This window comes from Balaenoptera ricei, chromosome 6 (assembly GCF_028023285.1).
Source record: "Balaenoptera ricei isolate mBalRic1 chromosome 6, mBalRic1.hap2, whole genome shotgun sequence".
Lineage (NCBI taxonomy): Eukaryota > Metazoa > Chordata > Mammalia > Artiodactyla > Balaenopteridae > Balaenoptera > Balaenoptera ricei.
The window spans coordinates 73,005,175-73,029,243 of record NC_082644.1 but is presented as its reverse complement, the minus strand read 5'-3'; the positions used below and the strand labels follow the sequence as shown (position 1 = coordinate 73,029,243).

The window sequence follows — 24,069 nt, the reverse complement described above, 5'->3', positions numbered from 1 at the left end:
CTTAGAGGAAATGCTTTCAGCTTTTTACCATTGAGTATGATGTTTCTGTAGGTTTCTCATATATTGCCTTTATTATGTTAAGTTCCCTCTATGCCCACTTTCTGGAGAGTTTTTATCATACATGGGTGTCATATTTTGTCAGAAGTTTTTTCTGCATCTATTGAGATGATCATATGGTTTTTATTCTTCAATTTGTTAATATGGTGTATCACATTGACTGATTTGTGTATATTGAAGAATCCTTGCATCCCTGGGATAAATCCCACTTGATCATGGTGTATGATCCTTTTAATGTATTGCTGGATTTGGTCTGTTAGTATTATGTTGAGGATTTCTGTGTCTGTGTTCATCGTGATATTGGCTTGTACTTTTCTTTTTTGTGTGTGGTATCTTTGGTTTCAGTATCAGGGTGATGGTGGCCTCATAGAATGACTTTGGCAGTGTTCCTTCCTTTGCAATATTTTGGAATAGTTTCAGAAGGATAGATGTTAACTCTTCTCTAAATGTTTAATAGAATTTGCCCATGCAGCCATCTGGTCCTGGAGTTTTGTGTGTTGGAAGTTTTTTTAATCAGTGTCAATTTCAGTACTTGTAACTGGTCTGTTCATATTTTCTGTTTTTTCCTGGTTCAGTCTTGGAAGGTTGTATCTTTCTAAGAATTTGTCCATTTCTTCTAGGTTGTCCATTTTATTGGCATATAGTTGCTTGTAGTAGTCTCTTATGATCCTTTGTATTTCTGTTGTTTCTGTTGTAACTCCTTTTTCATTTATAATTTTATTGATTTGAGCCCTCTCCCTTTTTTTCTTGATGAGTCTGGCTAAAGGTTTATCAACTTTGTTTATCTTTTCAAAGAACCAAATTTTAGTGTTATTGGTCTTTGCTATTGTTTTTTTCCTCTCTATTTCATTTATTTCTGCTCTGGTCTTTATGATGTCTTTCCTTCTACTAACTTTTGGTTTTGTTTGTTCTTCTTTAGTTGCTTTAGGTGTAAGGATAGGTTGTTTGTGATTTTTCTTGTTTCCTGAGGTAAGATTGTATTGCTGTAAACTTCTCTTAGAACTGCTTTTGCTGCACCCTGTAGGTTTTGAACCGTCATGCTTTCATTTTCATTTGTCTCTAGGTATATTTTAATTTCCTCTTTGATTTCTTCAGTGATCCATTGGTTGTTTAGTAGCATATTGTTTAGCCTCCATGTGTTTGTGTTTTTTAGTTTTTTCTTGTGGTTGATTTCTAATCTCATAGCATTGTGGTCAAAAAAGATGCTTGATATGATTTCAATTTTAAATTTACTGAGGCTTGATTTGAGCCCAAGATGTGATCTATCCTGGAGAATGTTCCATGTGCCCTTGAAAAGAATGTGTATTCTGCTGCTTTTGGATGGAATACTGTATAAATATCAATTAAGTCTATGTGGTCTAATGTGTCATTTAAGGCCTGTGTTTCTTTATTGATTTTCTGTCTGGATGATCTGTCCATGGATGAAAGTGGGGTGTTAAAGTCCCCCACTATTATTGTGTTACTGTCAATTTCTCCTTTTATGTCTGTTAGTGTCTGCCTTATATACTGAGGTGCTCCTTTGTTGGGTGCAGATACATTTACAATCGTTATATCTTCTTCTTGGATTGATCCCTTGATCATTATGTAGTGTTCTACTTTGTCTCTTGTGACAGTCTTTATTTTAAAGTCTATTTTGTCTGATATGAATATTGCTACTCCAGCTTTCTTTTGATTTCCATTTGCATGGAATACCTTTTTCCATCCCCTCACTTTCAGCCTGCATGCGTCCCTAGATCTGAAGTGGGTCTCTTGTAGACAGCATATACACAGGTCTTGTTTTTGTATCCATTCAGCCAGTCTGTATCTTCTTGTTGGAGCATTTAATCCATTTACATTTAAGGTAATTTTATTGATATGAATGTTCTTACTGCCATTTTGTTAATTGTTTTGGATTTGTTTTTGAAAGTCTTTTTTTCTTCCCTACCTCTTCTGTTCTCTTGTGATTCGGTCGCTAACTTTAGTGTTGTGTTTGGACTGCTTTTTCTTTTTGTGTGTATCTATTGTAGATATTCCATGAGGTTTTGATAAAGCAGTCTATATATAAACAAGATTGTTTAAAGTTGCTGGTCTTTTTATTTCAAATGCATTTCCAGTATCCTGCATTTGTGCTCTCCTTTTCGTACAATTGCTAGTTTTGGTATCATATTTGTGTGCGAATGATTTCCTGCCTTTATATTTGCCTTTACTGGTGAGGTTTTCCATCCATAATTTTCTTGTTTCTAGCTGTGGCCTTTTCTTTTCTGCCTAGAGAAGTACCTTTAGAATTTGTTGCAAAGCTGATCTGGTGGTGCTGAATTCTCTTAGCTTTTGCTTGTCTGTAAAGTTTTTGATTTCTTCGTCAAATCTGAATGAGAGCCTTGCTGGGTAAAGTATTCTTGGTTCTGGGTTCTTCCCTTTCATCACTTTAAATATATCATGCCACTCCCTTCTGGCCTGCAGAGTTTCTGCTGAGTAATCAGCTGATAACTTTATGGGAATTCCCTTGTATGTTATTTGTTGCTTTTCCCTTGTTGCTTTTAATGTTTTTTGTCTTTGATTTTTGTCAATTTGATTACTGTTTGTCTTGGCGTGTTCCTTCTTGGATTTATCCTGCCTGGGACTCTCTGCACTTTCTGGACTTGGGTGACTGTTTCCTTTCCCATGTTAGGGAAGTTTTCAGTTATTATCTCTTCAAATATTTTTTCAGGTCTTTCTCTCTCTCTTTTCCTTCTGGGACCCCTATAATATGAATATTGGTGCATTTAACGTTGTCCCCAGAGGTCTCTTAGACTGTCCTCACTTCTTTTCATTTTTTTTCTTTGTTCTGTGGCAGTCATTTCCACCATTCTGTTTTCCAGCTCACTTATCCATTTTTCTGCCTCAGTTATTCTGCTATTGATTCCTTCTAGTGTATTTTTCATTTCAGTTATTATATTGCTCATCACTGTTTGTTCTTTAGTTTTCATAGCTCTTTGTTAAACATTTAGATCTGTGCCTCTATTCTTTTTCCGAGATCTTCAATCATCTTTACTATCATTACTCTGAATTCTTTCAGATAGATTGCCTATCTCCACTTCATTTAGTTGTTCTTCCTGGGGTTTTATCTTGTTCCTTCATCTGGGACATATTCCTCTGCCGTCTCATTTTGTCTTTCTGTGATTGTGGTTTCTGTTCTGCAGGCTGCAGGATTGTAGTTCTTCTTGCTTCTGCTGTCTGCCCCCGTTCTAAGAGGCTGTGCAGGCTTCCTGGTGGGAGGAACTGGTTCCTGCCCACTGGTGGTTGGAGCTGTGTCCTGTCCCTTTGGTGGGCAGGGCTCTGTCAAGCAGTGTGTTTAGCAGGAAGCTGTGTGCTTAGGAAGACTTTAGTCAGCCTGTCTGCTGATGGGTGGGGCTGTGTTCCCACCCTGTTGGTTGTTTGGCCTGAGGTGTCCCAGCACTGGAGCCTGCAGTCTGCTGGGTGGGGCCAGGTCTTGGTGAGAAAATGGCAGCCTCCTGGTGGGCTCACGCCAATGAGTACTCGCTAGAACTATCGCCGCCAGTGTCTTTGTCCGCACGGTGAGCCATAGCTGCATCTCACCTCTGCAGGAAACCCTCCAGTGCTAGCAGGTAGGTCTGGCCCAGTCTCTTATGGGGTCACTGCTTTTTCCCCTGGGTCCTGGTATGCACGAGACCTTGTGTGCACCCTCCAAGAGTGGAGTTTCTGTTTCCCCCAGTCCTGGGGAATTCCTGTGATCAAACCCCACTGGTTTTCAAAGCCAGATTCTCTGGGGGCTCCTCCTCCCACTGCCAGACCCCCAGGCTGGAGAGCCTGACGTGGGGCTCAGAACTTTCACTCTTGTCGGAGAACTTCTGTGGTATAATTATTTCCCAGTTTGTGGGTCACCAACCTGGTGGGTATGGGATTTGATTTTATTGTGATTGTGCCCCTCCTAATGTCTTCTCGTGGCTTCTTTGTGTTTGAATGTAGGGTATCTTTTTAGGTAGGTTCTGGGGGGGTGTTTTGTTGTTGATGTTTGTTTGGCAGTTAGTTGTGATTTTGGTGTTTTTGTAAGAAGAGGTGAGCTCAAGTCCTTTTACTCCATCTTGTCTCCATGTGAGATTTCCTAATATGTTTGTACTGAGAGGAATCTTAGATTGTCTTAGAGAGTTTGGCATAAATTATTGATCAGTATACAGAAAACTAAGCAAATGGAAAAACAATGCAGCTATTTACCTCACTAAAACAATTGTTACGCAGGCACGAAATGCAATAATATGATGCATGTGTCTCAGGGAATACCACGTGCATGGTCCTCAGCATGTAAACACTGAATATTGATTAACCAAAAATGGTAATATTGAGAGGATAAGGGAAGGTATAGTATAAAATGGGTAAATCCTAGTCTTTTATAGTAGAAGCCAAGAAATAATGTCTGCAATTGAAAAATCAAGGAGAGGCAGTGTAAACACGCTATTTATGATGTGGAAGTAAATACCAGAAGAAATGCTAAAAGGGAGTGGGGAGAAGTAGGGAAAAGGGCTTCAGTTTTTGCCCTAAGCCATATAGTACCGTTTGACTTTTAAAACTCTATTTCTGTATCTCTTTGCCTTATTAAAAAAACAAGAGTTGGAATCGTTATTCAGAGATCACTAACTGTACAAAGGGCTTGTCTCAATGTTATCGTCCATTTTCTTGAAAAAACAGAGAAAGGCGAACACTTCTGTATATTATGTGCACAATTTATAGAAAGTGACTGCTTTATTAACTGTTACATGGTGAGCTGAGTGTTCTGAGTTTTTCATTTTAATTCCATGCTGTGTTTGTGTATGTACTAAGCACACACACTTGCATTTGGCTTATATTACACACATAAGAGTAAGGAGGTAAAAAGTAGGTCAAGGATAGGGCTGTACTGCTTAAGGTGAAGAACCCTAACTGGTAAGTGGATTTGCATCTTGACAGTGAATAACCTTAAGAGTTCAGGAACTGTGGGTTTGATAATGGGCTTAGAGTTTAGAAACTGCTGAACATACATGGGAAGGATGGCAGCCAGAATACGAATAGCTGCAGTGAGAATGATGTTTGCTGAGGTCAAAGTGGATGCCTTGATTTCTCCTCAGGTTTATATACTCACTTAGGTTAATGGTCTGTACTTTAAAAATGAAATGTTTTCAAGGTGCCATAAGCCATGGTAGGGTACATATAATGGTCCATTCTGCAACTTAGGGTCAGCAGTAAATGGCCATATCCTTGGCAATGGGGAGTAATGCTCTAAATAACAGAACTGTGCTGTCAATTAAAAAATTCACTTTTCTGTGAACCATGAGGACCTGATGTGACCAGGATAATGTTTTTAAACATGTGAAAATCTTGCTGTTACAGCTTGGAAATGAAAAGGCTTGACCTGGAAGTCCCTATCAGAGAGCAAATATGTAATTTATTTCAATCATGAAAAAGCCAAAGGAGGTAGGAGAATGTGTGCTTTTGCTCTCTCCTCCTGGATTTGAAGTATTCCTGATTATTTTAACTCACCTTTTGAGTATTACCTGTCAGTTCAGCTCCAGACCAGCCCTGTTTACAGGGCAAGGCAGGTATCTCCCCACTGTCATCAGACCATCACCATATTGGAATCACCAGCACAAACCAGTCTGATAATCTGCACAGCAGAACGCGAGGCCTCCAATTCTCTGTGCTCCGTGGAATGAAGATACGTGATGGGAAAGATTGATTTTTTTTTAACCCCCAGGCTCCAGTTTTTTCTCTAGACCTGACGCCACTCCCAAGAGGAATCTTTCTCAACTTTTTAATGGATTGTCTCACTAGTCAGTGTGTATGTGAAGCTGTGCCAAGAAATTTGGGGAGAACCACAGGGAAGGAACTGCATGATTTTGCCAGAGAGCATTTTGTTATCACTTTCCAGGTAGAAACGCAGCACGCAGGGCCACGGTTTGGGTGTCTCACATGCTCGCTTAGTAAGTTGGAGCTCAGGAAACTTCCCAGGAGTCTCTAGAAACCATTGTGTCAGTTCTCCCAACTGTACACTCTGGGTATTTTCTGTCAGTGGACTGGGGCTGGACAGGGGAGGAGGGACGGTGCAGGGAGGGGAGCAGATAGATCATAGATAATTGAGTTCCATATGTAACCCAGTTAAATCCTGGGCCCATGGAATTATGAAATGCGATTTATCTGTAAATGTGATCATCTTCAAAATGGGAAATACTCCCATTACAGGTGTAACTGACAACATGTTCTTATACAAAGATGTAGCTCCTCAGTCCACTTTTTTTGAAACAGTTTTTCACTGGAGAGCAGCCATGGCGAGGATGTTGTTTTCTTTTGACAAAGGCCACCTCTCTCCTGAAGAGTCCCACTGGCAATTTCTTTCTCCTGCTGTTTTGCACAGTAAGACAACGGGCACTCAGCTGCTCACTTGGTGTGCCTGATTGACCTCTTTAGTTGGTCACATCCTGGCAGTGGGACACCAAAAACGGATGAAGTCTGGGAATGGATTGAAGGAGGTTTGGAGCCAGGCTGGGCATTTTGACCTCAGTTTCCCCAGACAGAATAGCTGAAAATAGCTGGGTTATGTGACCCAGCAGCCTTGACCTACCAGTCATGGTCTTTGACACATTTCACAGCTTTAGAGGGCAAATTATCCCAGATGTCTACACCCTTTGTCTTGGGCAAAGACAGATTCCTCCAGGCAGTAATTTCCTCATGTGATTTCAGGTATGACTAGGCAGACCCCACTGGACCGAGACCAGATGGCACCTTTGGTGTGTAAGGACCCCCCGACCCCGCCCTGCATTGGCTTACTCATTTCCTTGTACTTACAAATTCTACGTCTGCTTCTGTTTATGCAGACTTGCCTCCATACCCAACTCCTTACCACACTGGCTCTCACTTCTGACCAGATCACATTCGTATTCAGTGCAGTCAGGGCCCCAGTCTTTGAATGGATAGATTCCAGATTCCAAACTTCCTGATTAAAATCTCTGGAGGTCGGGTCTTATCATCAGTATTTCTGAGGCCCAGTCAAAATTAGTAACCACCAACTTAAACTGAAAACTACAGTTTAAAACTTGATTCTTTACTGTCTGTCTTTCTACTTGTCTCACGTGCATTAGCCTATTGCCTCTGTAAGTCACTGTCAAGTCTATTGAAGGCATAGTGTCTTCTCCTCCTCTTGTAACTCAGAGGAAGTCACACAGCGCTGATGCTCAGTAAGCATTCATTATACGTAAATCTTAGCCCTATCGTTGACCTGCTGCAGCTACGTTGAGTTGGTCACCTCCTTTCTTCCTCAGATTCAGTTTCCTCATCAGTAAAATAAGTTATCAGATTTATTTCCCAGAATGGCTGAGCGAAAATGGTTTTTCAGATATTGAGTCCTCCGTGGAAATGTGAAATCAGAATTACAAGTTTGGTGTATTAGTTGCCTTAGTAGGTCAAAACTCACTTAACATTTAGGGTTGGTCAGCGGCAACCTGAATTAGAGGAGTTGGCTGTTAGCACCCCTTCCTCACTTTCTCCAGCCTGGTGTTGCCCTTCTGCTTCCCCCAGCACTCACATCCCTCTCGTGCCCTCACGGTGCTGCCCATCTGGTCAGGCACTCTGAGTAACCTAGGGTCTCCAGTTCCACTTTGAGCGACACTGTAGTATCAGCTTTTATTTTGCAGGGCTGGTCTGATTAAGTCAAACTAAACTGCTAATTAGTGATAATGGCAGTATGCACCACCCCCTTAACATAACACTTACCTTTTATTGGCATCCCCAGTTCCAGAGACCAATTGGTGAAAGTATTTTGAGGGAGGAAACCATTTCGGCACTAACACTTCTTAGTCAGAAACCAGCCACTTTCCTGCTGAGAGGGAGATATTGCAAAATCCTGGGAAGTGAGGGCTTGATGTTAACACCTGCCCTGATCATGGGCACTTTTGTGCCCACCTTCTTTTTTTAATTTTTTAATTTTTTTGGAGAAAGATGATGTAATGAGGGTGGAGAAGCATCCTGGCTTCATCTGGGCCTTGGTTTCCTTGACATCACCTACCCCCATCCTCTCTCCGTTTCCCTCTATCCTGAATCCAACATCAGCCTACGTGGATTTTTGTTGTTGTTGCTAGGAAACTGTTGACCAAGGTCAAGTATACGTGCTAATTCATTAAGGCTTGTTGGCAGCATCTTATCCTGTCATGGTTGTGCTGTCAAGCTTACAGGGGTGAGTGAAAAGAACCATTTTTGACAAAAAAAAAAAAAAATGTTTTTGCTGCTGGAGGATTCTGTTTTCATGAAGGATTCTTGTTAAGGTATCCTTCTCTGAGAGGTCCTTTTGCCAATCCACACTCCTTAGGGAGCTCTGGCCAGCCATAGTTTTTCCAGGATCTGAATAGCAAAGGATGGAGTTGAAATGAGATCTGCAGTCAAGCAGACAGACTTTAGAATGAATACGTATTCTGTTGGGGCCTGATTTCCCTGAGTAGATCAGTTCCTAGCTGGAATGTGATGTATTCTTGGCAGGTGGGGGGCAGGGAGGAGAGTTTTCCTAGGATAGTCAGCTCCATTCTGTGTCCTTTTGTGGCTTGAAAAGGACTAGACCCCAAACATCCTTAACTCAGAGCGCTCTCCTGGCCTGCTATGGAAGAGTATACCAGTATCCCAGTATTGGCTCTAAAACCAACTTTGTTCTGTTAATATGGCTCATACTGTTTAGAAAAGGGGGGCTGGCAGAGCCTCTAGGTTAACATCCCAGAAACTTATCCAGAAGCATAACTTTAGAACCAAAGGATCTGCTGTCAGGACAGCAAAAATGGGCCCCAGGATATTTTGCTAAATAGAACTCAGAAGCCAATAGGAAACGTCTTCTTAGACAAATGAATGATATCAGAGGAATAAATGTGCTCTCAACCATCTGCCATGCAAATTGCCATAAAGTGATTGGGTTGAGCTGTTACAGTTGTTCCCCTGCTAACACTTTTCGGTTTAATAGAGTACAAGCTATATAGAGGACACTGTCTATGAGTAAGAAATAGGGCCTGGCCACATAGCCACACTATTCTTAGTTTTGTCAGTGAACCAAAGAGAGTTGTGACTGCTTTATCTCATCACAAATTGAAAGTCTATCTCTCAACTTATCATCCACTTGTTTAACAAATACTTTCGAGTTCCTTCTATAGCTCAGGCGCCATGCAAGACACCAGGGATACAGCAGCCACGGAGATGCAGGCTCTGGCTAAAACAGACACAGGGCCTGCCTGTGCAGAGTTTATGATCTGTTCGAGGCTAGTTCTTTAGTGAGCCCTCAGCCAGACCTCAGGTCTTCTCTGTTCTTGAGGCTTTCCTCTGAAGCCGCCTTTAGTGTCTTAGCTGTGTAAAATCTGCTGCTGTGTAAAAAAATTGCCCCAAAACTTAGTGGCATAAAACAAGCCATGTTGATTATCTTACAGTTTCTTTGGTCGAAAATCTGGCATGTCTTAACTGGTCCTCTGCTTTGGGGCCTCTCAGAGACTGCAGTCAAGGTGTCAGGGGCCTGTAGTCACCTTAAGGCTCACCTGGGGAAAGCCCTGTTCCCAAGCTCTTGCACTTGCTGGCAGGATTCAGCTCTTCATGGGCTGTTGGACTGAGGACCTCAGTTCCGAAATGACTCTTGGCCACAGGCCTCCTAGGTTCTTTGCGACTTGGGCGCTCTCCTCCATGGCAGCTTGTGTTAATAAAGTGTGCCGGACGAGAAGGCTGAGTCTGATAGCGAGATGGGTTACAAAAGACTGTGACTTCCCATCGCAGAATGACATCCCATCACCTTTGCTGTATTTTATTGTTGCTTAGAGTAACTCACTAGCCCACACTCCCTCCCCAGGAAGGGGATTACACAAGGGTCTGAATACCAGAAGCTGGGGGTCACAGGGGCCACTCAAGAAGTCCATCTACCACATTTGGTGTCTTGTCATTACCTTGTGCCAGCAAAGAGCTGCTGGGCTTAAAGCCTGAGGACACAGCAGCTGCTGGCCTCCTCCTCCCCCCAGCCGACCTTGTCAGCCATTCCCAGCTCCCAGGCTATATGAATTTTGTTGTCTGGCTGGGAATGGGCAGATCTACAGATCCTGACATGACTGACAGAGAATGAAGCCAAAGTGGTGAAAAAGGGAATCGGGATGTGAGCCAGCACAGAGGTGAGGCGGGCGGCTATGTCAGAGAAAGTTAGGGCTCAGGAGGGCCTGTGGAAGTGGGAAAGAGGAAGGATTTTGTCCTGAAGGAACACGCATGACCACATGGATTCTTAAGTAGAAGGATTTTAACTTTATTCTCAAGGGACTTCCAGAGCCCAAAGAATTTTCTGTAAAGAGTCCTTCATAAGCTAAGGCAGAGCTTTCAACCACTGTGCCAATGATCCCCCTGGATTTTGGACACAGGGGCGACCTGGACCACCGGCTATGTTGCCTTCAACTCCGGCAACTTCACTTGGGGCTCCAGACCCTCTCCAGGTGACCCAGCGTGCTGTCCCAATGCTGTCATCTCTCTGTATGCCATGGCACAAAAGGAGGTAGAGAGGCACCAAGTTAAGGGGTCTTGCCGGTGCTGAGAGAACAGGCCTTGAGGCTGGCTGGCCTCCTGGCGCCTTGACTTCTCCCTCAGCTGTGGGGTGTGCCTCCCGTTCTCTATGCTCCCATCTCAACTGCTGTCTTGCTGTTGGGGGGAGCAGTTTTCGGTCGCAGGTGTTATCCATTATGGATGAGTCATGGAGAAGGCCATGGTGAATAATTAAGCAGGTTTCAGGTGCAGATTGAACATTAAAAGGAAGGAAAGAATGAAGAGAGCCAGGGGAAGAATTCTGGATTCTGTTGCACAGACAGAGCACTGTGTGTAGATGCTTTCTGTAACTTTCCAGAAGGTCTGTTTTCTTTGCAGTCTCTCTGGTGATTTTCAGTCTTTATTTGTGATGGTGGTTCTCTGGTTAACAACTGAAAAAATTACAAGCTTTCCACAGCAGCAGTGAAGATTCTGATGGCTTCAGTCTGGCCTGAGTGGCTCATGAATCCAAACCAAAGCAATTTTTAAGAGTGATAATGGAGAAAACGGCTTCACACATGAGCCAGGGAGAGTTCAGCGGTAGGGGCTATTTAATTTGGACACTTGAGAGTCAACACCCAGAGGCTTTCTATCTTTTAACTAACTCATGGAAAGAAGACAGTGTTTTGAGAGATGCCCAGTGCTGTAAATTCAGAAGAAATACCTCCTGCACTGCTCACCATTTTGAAAAAGCTTCCTTGAATGGGGCTGACAGCCACAGGAATTGCATCAGACTGACCCAGATTATAGTAGGTACAATCTGGCTGCACACAGAGTGGTCAGAAACACAAGAACAAGAGAGGAGGGACAGAGAAGTGCCCGAGGACCCCCTCTCTCTGGTCTGGCCTGCAGAGTTGTCCACAGCACAGGAAACCGTCACTTAGCATGGGTGGGCTTTCCAGCTGTGGATTGTTCAGGTCCTTTGCTTCTCTTTTTTCTACCTTTTGACTCTATTACAATTCATCAGGTAGACTCAGGGAGAGAGACCTGTCAGCATGTCTCATGAAGAGTTAGGTGAGAAAGAAGGCCAAAGCCGTCCGTTACAACGAGTGTCTTGAGTGTTCTGTGCCTTTCATGTCTCACGCACCCACGTGCTACCCCATTGCCATGGCTGGTTAAGAGATACATTGGCTCTGGGAGGTCTCTCTGTCTGTTTCCTGTTGTCAGGCTTCAGAACTACCCTGCCCACCTCTGTTTCCATTAGTTCCCTCCAGCTCAGTTCCACCCATGTTTGTCTTGACTTTTCTGAGAACCACAGACCTGGTCCAGCTCTCAAACCCAGTTTGGGATTACCTGTTGGTTTGGGTCAAACCATGCCGACCCTGGGGACAGCTTCTTTTTGTGTTTGTGTATCTGGCTTGCCATTTCCCCTTCTTCAGATTGCAGTGCAAGGACGTTAGAGCACAAGAATGTTCAGCAAACGTGAAGAGGAAGGGAGGGTCCACGTTCAGCATCCTGTGCCCCCAGAGCCCCAGGCCCTGGCTGGCCACATGCCCAGGTGCATTCTGACGCAGGTTTTAAGAGAGGCTCTTTTTCCCAATTCCCGCTCCTTCCATCCACACGAACTAGATGCTTTTTTTCACAGGTTCTATAAACGCAGTGGAGTTTATAGAGTGTGTGAAAGTTTCTGGTAGCACCTCAGAACCGAGTTTGTTTCCCCCAGAAATAGGAGGCATCACTGCCAGCCGGGGTAGGTCTGCCCCTTCTCAGAAACGTCAGGTGATGATGCCCCACCAGTGGCGCACGACTGCCAGGGCCACTGGGCACCCAGGGGTTAATGCAGCTGGGTCAGTCACCCTGGGATGTGGCCACATCTCCTGTTACAAGTTGCATTATTGACTAGGGAACATCTAACACCACTGGAAACAATCCATCAGACACACGCTGAGGTCAGGAGTTAGCCTCAGCTCACAAGTGGACCCACAAGAGCTGGCCCTTCTACCCAAAGAATACCAGTAAAGATGGAGAATTTTTGGATGTACCAGTTTGAGTGTCACGAAGACGAGGTAGGTGGATCCTCGCGCTTCAGAATTATGTTTGCTGCTTTGCTCTTGGTTTTCTTCTCCTAGTCCTGTCAGATTGTGTGTTCTCCGCATTTCCCTTGATAGTAGGAGTAAGTGAACAGAGCTGGAATAGGAATAGGACGAGAAGAAATGTAATCAGGTTTGCCTGTTGCTCACAAGTCCAAGATGACCTGAAAAAAGAAAAGGCTGTTTGATCACTTAGAAAGATGTGCACTTTGCTTCCTCTCCATCAGCGTGGCATTGTTATTTGCTGTGAAAATGAGTTCCTTTGGGCACTGTAGCCTCTAATTCTGGGCTCTATGTTGTGTCTTTTGCTTCCATGATGCTAATGAAACTGAATGGAGATTAGTGCCTTGCGCATTAGGAACTGTTTTGCTAATAAATGAACTAATGGGCATAATGAACCCTGTACAGTGCCTGGCACATAGTAATCCATCTGCAAATGGTAGCTATTATTGTTCTTAGCAGATAATGTGTTATTACAGCAAATAGTGTGCTCTTAGCTGCATCTCTTAATACAAACTAAAAGTCACTTTGGTTTTCCTCTCACCGTTTAATGTGGCCTGAGGATGACAGTGTAGGAGAACCATCAGGGAATATGGACCTAGATGGAGAAATGAATAGCAGGCTTCCTCCATAAATGAGTCCATCACAAATTGTAATACCTTTCCAATAAATACAGTGAGGCTATTTTGGGGAAAAGATAACATCGGTTTATAGATCAACTTTATCAGATAAGTTATCCCACCTTGCAGGGATGACTCTAGTTAATAGTTAACTAGTCAGTTTTGTGGGGTTTTTTTTTCTTTTTTGCCTTTAAGAACATGGTTTCAGAAGCTTGGAGCCCTTTAAATGGTGATAAAATGAGTGATCTGTGTGGTCCCCCCAAGATGAAAGCAGCCTCTATCTGAGGAGATTGCTGCAGTGCAAGGTTCTCTCCTAACTACAAGGTGGGCCAGATCTTCACACTACAGCCTTGCCATGGGTTGAACGGACTTGGAGATGGGAATGGGAGCATTTTCCCTGTGGGAAAAGAGGATGGAAATAGAATATTCTGACAATTATCTCAAAATGTTCCATTGGTATTAATTGAATCCATTATAAATGTGTATATAAAACACTTCATTAGGCCCAGGCTATTATCATTTTAATGACATAATTATGCCCCTACAATGTCTATGCTAACTTTCCTGCTTCACCACATTAAGGAAATACAAACGTGCATTGATAATATAGTTTGAATTGAGAGTGAATAATTATGGGTTTCTTCAGCAGTTTCAATTTTCAGGAGCACAAACATATCTTGGAGCAAAGAGAAACTAATCATATATTTGTTTTTTTTAAATAATTGTAACATGGAATAGGTTAATTTAAAACACCTTAGATCAGTGAGGAAAACAATGTACATTTCCTTGAGAAAAAGGATTACGCTGGTTAAACCAATATGCATAGTGAAAAAGCTATGTGAGGACACTGGAAGCACAGAAGCTCCATACAGCCCCCGAAACGGAAGTTTCCTAGGAAAACTAGAGCATGTACTGTGGCCTGCCCTGGGTAATGCCCCCACCTTTGAAAGTCCATATAGAAAAGGGAATGGAACCAGAATGTTCAGGCTGGACAGGACTTGAATGACCAAATGCTTGATTACAGTCTATGAAATATCACCTTTGAGTACACTTGTTCCTGCTGTGTCTGCAAGACTATTCTAATCATCTGAGGGTGCAGACATGCAAGCAGAATCTGCCAAAGAAGGGAGACAGACTGTGATCAAGAATTAGTAAAGGTGAGGCATCACCTCACACCAGTCAGAATGGCCAGCATCAGAAAGTCCACAAACAACAAATGCTGGAGAGGGTGTGGAGAAAAGGAAACCCTCCTATACTGTTGGTGGTAATGTAAATTGATACAGCCATTATGGAGAACAGTATGGAGGTTCCTTAAAAAACTTAAAATACAGCTACCATATGACCCAGCAATCCCACTACTGGGCATATACCCTGAGAAAAGCATAATTCAAAAAGAGTCATGTACCACAATGTTCATTGCAGCACTATTTACAATAGCCAGGACATGGAAGCAACCTAAGTGTCCATCGACAGATGAATGGATAAAGAAGATGTGGCACGTATATACAATGGAATATTACTCAGCCATAAAAAGAAACGAAATTGAGTTATTTGTAGTGAGGTGGATGGACCTAGAGTCTGTCATACAGAGTGAAGTAAGTCAGAAAGAGAAAAACAAATACCGTATGCTAACACATATGTATGGAATCTAAAAAAAAAAAAAACTGGTTATGAAGAACCTAGGGGCAGGACAGGAATTAAGACACAGATGTAGAGAATGGACTTAAGGACATGGGGAGGGGGAAGGGTAAGCTGGGACGAAGTGAGAGAGTGGCATGGACATATATATACTACCAAATGTAAAATAGATAGCTAGTGGGAAGCAGCCACATAGCACAGGGAGATCAGCTCGGTGTTTTGTGACCACCTAGAGGGGTAGGATAGGGAGGGTGGGAGGGAGACGCAAGAGGGAGGGGATATGGGGATATATGTATACATATAGCTGATTCACTTTGTTATACAGCAAAAACTAACACAACATTGTAAAGCAATTATACTACAATAAAGATGTTAAAAATAAAATAAAATAAAATAAAATAAAATCAGCCTTTTAAAAAAAAGAGTAAAGAGCAGACATAGAGAACAGACTTGTGGATGATGAGGGGTAGGAAGGTGGGGGGAGGGATGAATTGGGAGTTTGGGATTAGCAGATGCAAACTTATGTATAGGGTGGACAAACAACAAACTCCTACTGTATAGCATGGGGAACTGTATTCAGTATCCTGTGATAAATGATAATGGAAAAGAATATGAAAAAGAATTATATATGTATAACTGAACCACTTTGCTATACAGCAGAAATTAACACAGCATTGTAAATCAACTGTACTTAAGTAAAATTAAAAAATATATATGGACAAGAACCCTGAGCCATATGTGGGTACAAACTTCCACATGAGCACATAAGTGCAATGCTGCATATGTCCAGAACCTACTGTGTATATAAACCTGTTTCCTTTTTGTGTTTCCTTTTTCCTCTGATACTAGAGGATTGGTGTCCATGCATTCTTCCATGTATTCAACACACTTATTGAACTCCCGTTGTATATTTTATGGGGAATCCCGTATTAAGCACTTGAAGAAGAAAATGTAAATTAATCATAAATCCTGCCTTCATGGTGCTTATTAAAATATTGTAATTAAAATATTATTCAATAGTATTAGAATTTTATAAAATATAAGGGAGAAAGTGATGCACCATAAGAATGGCACAGATAAAATACAAGCAGCTCTCTTAGGAGAGGGATTCCTTTCACCTAAGAGAATTGGAAAGACTTCATGAAAGAGTTAACATTTGAAATGGGCCTTTGGTGTGTCGTGGACATGTGGAGTTCAGACAAGAGCATCAACAAAGTCTCTGAGCAGAAACTCACAGGTTATATACAGGGAACAGAAAGGAGTTCAGTTTGGCTTGATGACAGAGAATAGGAACTGGAAGAGTAGAAAATGGTGAAGAAATTAAGGCCAAACCTTGGATTCCTTGAGTGCCAAGGTAAAGAGTCTAAGATTTATTCTTTAAGCAAAAAGGAACCACTAAAGTTTTTGAATTGAGGAGTGAATTGCTCAGAGCTTGTTAAAACTGTCTTTAAAAATGAGAGTAAATAGGTGCTTAGTGAGAAGCCTCTGGATGTCTTAGTTTGGGCTGCTGTAACAAGATACCATAGAACCAGTGACTTAACAGAAATTTATTACCCACAGTTCTGGAGTCTGGGAAGTCTGAGATCAGGGTACCAGCATCGTCAGCTTCTGGTGAGGGTTCTCTTCCTGGTTTGCAGATGGCTGTCTTCTTGCTGTGTCCTCACAGGGTGGAGAGCAGGGAAAGAGGAAGCATGTTCTCTTGTCTCTCTTATAAAGGCACTAATCACTTTCATGAGGGCCCCACCCTCATGACCTAATTACCTCCCAGAGGCCCCACCTCCTAATACCATCCCACTGGGGGCTAGGGTTTCAACATATATGTTTGAGGGGGACACAGTCCATAATGCTGGTGAAGAAGGTTCATGAGTTCTTAGTGCTTGGGTCACATGTAGTATGTCAACTGCTTGGTGACCTTAAAAAAAACCTTATTTTCAGGCTCTGTGAGTTGCTCCATATCTAGCCTTCGTTGAAGTGAAATTTTTGTCACTGAGTTCCCTTGGAGGGAATGTGTACTTGGATCCACGGGTACTGAGACTTGTTAAACTTGGCTAGAGCTGGCTGGGGTCTTTCACCAGGTGTCCTAAACAGTGGAGTATCTCGGTGTGTCATGGTTATACATAAGCAGTGTTCTCAATTAACACTAGAGCAATGCATATGCACACGATTCTCTTTTGTAAATCAATCACCATAATAGCATCATGCTCAGCCCTCATATTCCAACGCGCTACCTTGAATGGGAGACTGTGGGCATGTCAGAAATTGCATACAGCCAATCGTGTATACCCCCCAGCCATAGCCAGTAATGAGCTATTCTTGCCAGCATACCAGTAAGAGCCTTGTGGCTTATAAATTAACTTAAAGTCTTTGTGGTATGATTTTTATAGAGCCTTCTATGTGCTTTTTAATTTTATTCATGAATAAAATGTTAATAAGGAAGGAAATGAGATGAAGAAAACATCCCCATGGGTATGTGTTGTCCTTGTGAACACTCTCCCATAGGGGTGAAATCATTTTTGTCACTGTTGGAATCTTAAAAGACTTATCAAATATTGATTGAGTGCATTGTGTGTTCCCAGGCACTGAGCTGACCCTCTGTGTGCTTTGTCACCAATTAATCCTCACCTCAATCCCGAGAGGCAGGTAATTACTGTTTTCCTCAATTGTCAGGAGAATCAGAGAGGTTGGGAACCTGCTCAGGGTCTCAGCTGTGAGTGGTAAAGCCAGAATTCACACTCAGCTCTGCCAGATGCTAGGGCTTGAGCACTTAACCCCTTCAGTATCCTGAAACCTCAGTTGCAATTTTACTTGTTCTGCCACAATACAAAACAAAACGCCAGTCTTTTTCAAAGGAGAAATGTTAACTTGTGTTCCCTGTAATCACCTATACTTTTGAAAATAGACCCTAATATTGGAAAGTCAGATCATGGTGGCTTTGAAGACTAGACCCAGTGTCTTAGGAATGATTTTTTTTTCTTTTTTTACTTCTGCCAACCAACAGGCTTTGTTCAGGGCTTTCCAAGTCCCAGACACTGTGGCAGGAAAGGCTGTGTCTTCTCCACTGGAAGCCTTCTTTGACCCAGATGGTCTCTCCTCCCTCCTGCTCTTGCCTCTTATGGCAGCTGTCATGTCACATTTTAACCACCAGAGGAGAGGGAAGGCTGTCCCAAAGGATCCCTATGTAAGTGTACCTTCAAAGGCCTACTTAAAATTAATTCACTTACAACAAAGACCAAAATTTCAAGTAAGAATGGGGAGAAAGGGATTTGATTAGAACTTTACCTTGAAAGACAGTACTAAAAAATTACAAACATAAGCTTAGTTTATCTTTTGACTAACAACATGTTGGTTATAATTTCATCTATATGTGAATTCTTAGAGAAGAAGTATTTTTTCATTTATTTTATTGAAGTATAGTTGATTTACAACATTGTGTTAATTTCTGCTGCACTGAAAAGTGATTTTTATGCATATATATTCTTTTTCATATTCTCTTCCACTATGGTTTATTACAGGATATTGAATATAGGTTCCCTGTCCCTGATCCCAGTAGGACCTTGTTGGTTGTCCATCCTATATATAATAGTTTGCATCTGCTAATCCCAAACTTCCAATCCATCCCTCCCTCCCTCTCTCTCCCTCTCGGCAACCACAAGTCTGTTTTCTATGTCGGTAAGTCTGTTTCTGTTTTGTAGATAAGTTCATTTGAGTCATATTTTACATTCCACATATGTGATATCATATGATATTTATCTTTCTCTTTCTGACTGACTTCACTTAGTATGATCATCTCTAGGTCCATCCATGTTACTGCAAATGGCATTATTTCATTCTTTTTTGTGGCTGAGTAGTATTCCATATACATGGAATGGTATGGTACATACCACATATAAGTACCACATCTTCTTTATCCATTTATCTGTCAGTGGACATTCAGGTTGTTTCCATGTCTTGGCTATGGTGAATATTGCTGCTATGAACATAAGGGTGCATGTATCTTTTTGAATTATAGTTTTGTCTGGATATATGCCCGGGAGTGGGATTGCTGGATCATATGGTAGCTCTATTTTTATTGTTTTAAGGAACCTCCATACTGTTTTCCATGGTGACTGCACCAATTTACATTCCCACAAACAGTGTAGGAGGGTTTCCTTTTCTCCACACCCTATTCAGCATTTGTTATTTGTAGAGTTTTTAATGATGGTGGCACCTCACAGTAGTTTTGATTTGCATTTCTCTAATAATTAGTGATGATGAGGATCTTTTCATGTGCCTGTTGGCCATCTGTATGTCTTCTTTGGAGAAATGACTATTTAGATTTTCTACCCATTTTTCAGTTGGGTTGTTTGTTTTTTTGTTATTGAGTTGTATGAGCTTAGAAGAGAAGTATTGACTTGGGGAGTTGTAATTTTTCTCAAAAAAAGTCATTGAATCATACAATAGAAGAACTGCCTTCAATTCACACGTGACTTGCGCAGCATGATCAGAAACAGTCCTTTCAATCATAAAGAGGACCATTTCAGCAAAAATATTTAAAGACTGTTTTCCCAAGGGCCTCTCCTTATTATCAGATGTTCTGATCATGCTCTTTTAAAGCACCTCTAACATTGTCATCCTTCCATTTTTCTCTTAATTGTTAACTGGTGTAACTCTACCAACTTTTCAGTGGTCCATAGTGGGTTTGAGCAGTTCTCCAACTTTGCCACCTTCAACTTTCTGAGTTTCTGCTTTTTCTTTATTTATTTTTGCAGTATTTGCACTTCTACTCTGCAGTGCAGTTGCTGTTTTGTTTTGGTTTTGCCTAGAAATGCCAGATGGTCCCAACAGTCAACAGAGAGCAGCTGACAAGACATGGACCAGGTAGATGCTAGTGTTTTGGAGGGAGGCCGTTAAGGTGGACACTAGCCTTGCGAGTAGTCGGCTCCTTAGTGGCTGTTTTTATGTTATGGTGACTTTTATTTTTCTCAGGGACTCAGAGACATTGCTATGGAGGACACACTGCATTTGTTTGTGGGTCTGTCTGCCCTGCTAGATCAGGAGCTCCTTGGGCACAGTCAGGGATCTGGGCTCCCCAGACACTGTCTGCACTTCATGTTAAATAAATGAGTGAATGGCCCGGGTCAGACTCACTTTTTTGTGTCTTTTGACTGGAATTCCTCCAGAAGTCTTTCAAGATCCCTGTACACCTCTCCAGATCACAGCTTTGCTCTCAGTCCTGCCTCAGTCCTTAGGCCTTTCTGAAAAGAACGCTGCCTGTGTGGAAAGAGCCAGGGACCCTTTACCCATGGTTTTGGGGTGTTCCTATTACCATCCTGTCAACTTTTCTGGGTGGTAATCTTCTCTTCATGCTGATGTCCAAGGATGAAAGAGGATTAAGGGAAAGGGAAGAGCAAACCCCCAACCCTCTAGATTTCCCACCTTAATTCAGGAAATAGTTATTAAAGTGCCTACATTGTGCTTCTTCCATGAGGACAATAGGCCAGTGGCTCACAAAGAAAATACCCTCTGGGCAGAGAGTAGGCAGTTTGTCACCAATTGGGGCTCCAGTGACTGGTCCCTGCCCTTCAGCTCATCTCTCCCTTCCCTGCAGAGCTGTGCCTCCCTCCCTGCCTCTGTTTCTAGTACCTTCCACCTCTTCCCTATCCCATCCCATCCTGCTGCATGAATACCATCCAGTTTTCAGGATTCAGCTGAAGCAATTCCTTCCCAATGTAGCATTGCTGATAGACACCCCTCCCCTTCTGCAGAGAGACACCCTCCCAACCCTGTGTCTTTATGTATGGATTCATATCCTAGCCACCTGCCGTGACACTGACTTTATGTGTCTCCTCCCACTACCTGGAAAGGGGTGGGGGACAGAACCACAACATCGCTTTCCTCTTTGTTTCCCTGGCCCAGTGCTAGGAACACAAGGAGGCACTGAAATGTCTGTTGCAGGAATAAATTAATAGTACTTATTTGTGCACTGTTTTTCTCCCCTTTGTGCATAGCCTGAAAGTTCCAGGAACTATTTGTCTCTCACCTCTACCACCAGCAGTTAGTTTCCCCAAGGAGATGTCCAGTTGGAATGAAAATGAATGATTGGCTTTCCCTTGGGATGCTCTTGCATCCTTAGGCCTAAGATCGGGACTGTCCATCTCTTGTCCTGGCATTGAAGAGCCTAAGTCTTAAGACTGACAGCTCTGCTTTGTGGAACCCCAGAGGTGTGGGAAATCTGCTGGAACATAATCTGCAGAAGACATATTGTTGAGCTTAAGGAGACCTCCTGTAATTACCAACACAGGGAATTGTTGAGTCATCTTTGAACACTACCTCCCTAGAGACACCCTGTGTGGCACTTACCTTTGTGAATTTCCAAGCCCACATTTGCTTCCCACCCTTGGTCTCATTTGCCTAAAATTGAATATCTGTTCAGTAACCCAGAAGGCATGAGACTCCAGAGAGAAATATGTAATGATAGTTTTTACTTTTTGCATCATTTTGTTGGTTAAATTTTGCCTCCAGTACATCTTTGAAATATAAAAAGTATTATCCAATTTCTGGTTTTCTCTCCACTCTTGAGCATATAACAAGGCAGAAGTTGAATTGATGTTAACACCTTTATTTCGGCTCTATGGAGCCTGTGTCTGTCTGCTCTGAAGGTGTTTGACCTTGACTTTGTCAGCAATGGTGTGGTGGGTAGTAGGCTTCCACCAGGTAGGGTACTCTCTTGTTTGGGGACAGTTTTTGCTTTAAAGGAGCTTAGCTGGAGTTAAGGTCGGAGTCTTCGGAGGCAAAGGCCACTTCTCTAGTTCAAAATGCAGATGTAACATTCCACACATAACAGCGTAGAGGTCTTATATCAGAAAGAGGCTTACCACTGATCACTAAAAATAATGCAAGAGAGTAGTGGTTGACTGCTTTCTGTGCAAGTTGGAAAACATGGTAAGGCTGGAAACCACATTGACATCAGTTATTCAGTAAATGTTTACTGGGTGCCTACTGTTTACAAGACCCAAGGCTAGGTACTTGGATTATAAAGATGAGTAAGACGAGCCCTCGGGAGAGTTCTTGGGAGAGTGGAGGCAGACACATAAACAGATAATTACAAAACCCAAAACACGCCATCAGGGGAGAATGGTACCTTGAATAGAGTCTGAGAAAGCTTCAGCAAGATGAGCGCTTTCGAAGGAGAGAACGAGGGAGAGCTCTCTAGGTGGAGGTCAGTAACGGCACATGCAAACAGAAGGAAGCACAAGGGGTCTCATTTGCATGCAGAAGGCTAGGGCATGAGTGTCTGAGGGGAAGTGCCTCCTGATAGAGGCTGGTGTGGGTCCCCTGAGAACCTCAGTGAGAACAGTGCCCACCAAAGTCACATTTGTGCCTCTTCTCCGGTGTCCCGTGGTGGACGCCTGGCACTGGTCATCGAGCCTTACTGTGGGGTCTGACCTGCCTCTTCTGCGTCCCAGCCTGCTCTCCAGATAATCTGTCTTCTCACATCATCCAGAGATGACCTGGTGCTCACAACATTGCAAAGACTCCATTTTCAGAAGACTTGCAACAGAAAATAATTAGAGAAATAGGCGCTGTGGGATACTTTGGGAGCATTTTTTTTTAAAATGAAGGTGATATACATGGCTCTCAAACCAAGCAATTAAAGAAAAAGCAGCTGCTCTAGCTTCCCCAGGGACTAGACCTTTAAAATTTTTGTGACAGAGAAAATTACTTGGGGAAAAATAGACATAAATATCTAAGGAAGCTCTTCAAATTTGAAAAACTGGGAAAATTTGAAGGCATTAAATTCTCATGAAAACTTTACATTAATTTTGAGTAGGCCAGACATAGAGCTAACTCAGCAAGTCCCCACCAACTCTCTTGGGTGCCGAATGAAAAATTCTGTGTGTTCTTTTTAAAGGCACACAGGGCATCTTTCTTGTGTCCAGGGACCGTGGGGCTTGGGTACTTTGTGTCTGATGTTACCCTAATGCTCATCTTCTTGACTCAACTGCGGAGCAGCTGATTTCTGCATGTGAGTGTTGAAGAGGCTCATTGGTCCTCGTCTCCCTGCTCAGAATCAGGTATATCGGCTCATGGGAAACAAATCCAGGCTTCACAGCAATAGAATGGGATGGTACCACATCTGTGTGCATAATACTGCATTTCACCACATCACGCTTCAGTTCATTTGGTGTCTCCTGTAATTAAGACTCTTTGGAAAGGATTTATTGTTTTTATGATTTCACACAGTGCTTGCTGGGGCCCCCCTTGTATGTGAACGTGCCCCCTCCCTTCCTGAGCACCACTGCTCTGTGGAACATTCTCCCTTCCCACGCAGAGGTGTATTACTGATGTCTCTGCCTCCGCTTCCCCGTGAGGTTCAGTCTCCAGAGGTCAGAAGCAGGTTCAAGCTACTGCTCGTGTGATCTTGCTTTCTTTACCCAGAACCTACCTCTCCTCACTCACAGCCCCAGGCTTTCCTGAGAGAATAGGGTCCTTGACTGGGTTCGGTTTTCTGCCTTCTATCAAACATCACCAGCAGACTGTGAAGCTGCATGTTCTTCCTCTCAGAGGACCGTGGCTACAGAATTCTTAAGCATCCCTGTGGCTCACCTGAAGGTTCTCTTCATCCCCCCCCCCAGATTTCAGGAGCGTGCAGAAATGTTTGGGAATCAGCTGGGGAGGGTTTTCAGCGCCTGCACTATTTCCATCCCTGTGCTTGTTTTCTTTCTTTGGTCGTTCAATCAGCAGGGCTTTAAGGGCGCTGGCCTGGAGCTTCAAATCCATTCAAGCAGGACCGGCACAGGGAGCCTGAACCCATCACCGAGCTGGGGACTGTGCTTTCCAAACCTTTCCTGTGCCTTATTTTTAAACATACCATTTAACAAAGAATTCTTTAACTCTTCTAAGAGTATCCAAGGTAATGTTTTTTGGATGCCGAAATATCTCTGTGTTTTCAGTGGCCTCTGGATTATATCAGAAAAAATATTTCACAGGTGGTGTGGTGTCCAGTCATCGAAATTAGTCCCAGCTGCCTCTTTAAAAATTCATGTTTTAATTTTTCCTTTTCCTTTCAGGTAATCTTGGGCAGGTGATTTTATAAGACATTTAGCACCCAAAGTCTTTGTTTCCCTCCGTAAGAAAAATGTTTTAAAAATGGAAACATTTGAGTATCACTATTAGCTTTATTCACCTAGGGCTTTAAGTTTGATATTCAACTTTTGCGATGT

The 24,069-nt window shown here is 42.7% G+C and overlaps 1 protein-coding gene across 2 annotated transcripts in view; it reads left to right on the top strand.

The window, feature by feature from the left end:
• Window positions 1-24,069, top strand: part of APBA1 (amyloid beta precursor protein binding family A member 1) — a 243,280-nt gene that overhangs the window by 170,352 nt on the left and 48,859 nt on the right. The window lies entirely within an intron of this gene.